The sequence below is a fragment of the Nanorana parkeri genome, unplaced genomic scaffold, assembly GCF_000935625.1.
Source record: "Nanorana parkeri isolate BGI_ZX_2015 unplaced genomic scaffold, ASM93562v1 scaffold155, whole genome shotgun sequence".
In the NCBI taxonomy this organism is placed as follows: Eukaryota; Metazoa; Chordata; class Amphibia; order Anura; family Dicroglossidae; genus Nanorana; species Nanorana parkeri.
Window position 1 is genome coordinate 1,298,899 of NW_017306423.1, and position 909 is coordinate 1,299,807.

The following is a 909-nucleotide window of genomic DNA, read 5'->3' on the forward strand; positions in this document are numbered from 1 at the left end:
AGCAACGCATTGTCTCAACACGATCTGCAGGACAGCAGTCATAGCCAACTGCCTGGAACCTGGCTCATTCAGCGCATGGGGGGGCCAATCATAAATGATCTCTCAGATGACAGCGCTGACATCTGATTGGCTGCTACACTTTGCTCCCACCGACGCTGTTATGCAATGCTCAGCAGGATAAGGGTGACCAGGCACACGTACATCGAGGAGACGTAGGCACCGGCCAATGGAGATGTTGAAAAAGTTGTATTGATATGTAGCAAATTGTATTGACCAATGATCAATACGATTGGTTACATATTGATACAAGGAATTCATTAACGATCATTATCAACAAATCTGGGAAAGCCTTAAGCGCCGCGATCATAAAAGGGTTAACACACAAGCCCGAAGTACTATAGAATACATAGGAGACTTATCCAGTTTCGACAAGTATCAAAAATGTGATCCCCCCCAAAAGAGGCCATTGAAGCGCGTAGACCTATGCAGGGGGGTGCACAGACCCAGCAAACGCAGAGCAAGCGTTCTCTGCTGGATGAAAAGGGCTCGATGTGTTTGGGCTATACGTCGCTTCCCTAGGCAGGCCATCCATGGTAGCCTATTCGGAGAATGGGGGGTTTGGCGTTAAAATAAAGATGCTGTACACAGCAGGTCCTACATGCAGCTGCAATGCATACATCCTATTAGGAATACCACCCACATCATTGCCTCCTCTGTCCCACCCATGTAGGGTCTCTTAGCGGGATCAGAGGTCAGCGCAGACCCTGACTATTCGTCTTGTGTCTCATTGATCCAACAGCATGTCATCAACACAAGCTACGCATTAACCCCTGCACCGCCTGGGGGCTATGGTACACATTTGCTGGGGGGGGGAAGGATAATTAGAATGTCAAAGTTGAAAAGAGGAGG

General features: G+C 48.5%; 1 protein-coding gene across 1 annotated transcript in view; it reads right to left on the minus strand.

Annotated features, from left to right (window-relative positions):
- Positions 1-909, minus strand: part of IGLON5 (IgLON family member 5) — a 347,431-nt gene that overhangs the window by 345,246 nt on the left and 1,276 nt on the right. The gene's annotated exons all lie outside the window — the stretch shown is intronic.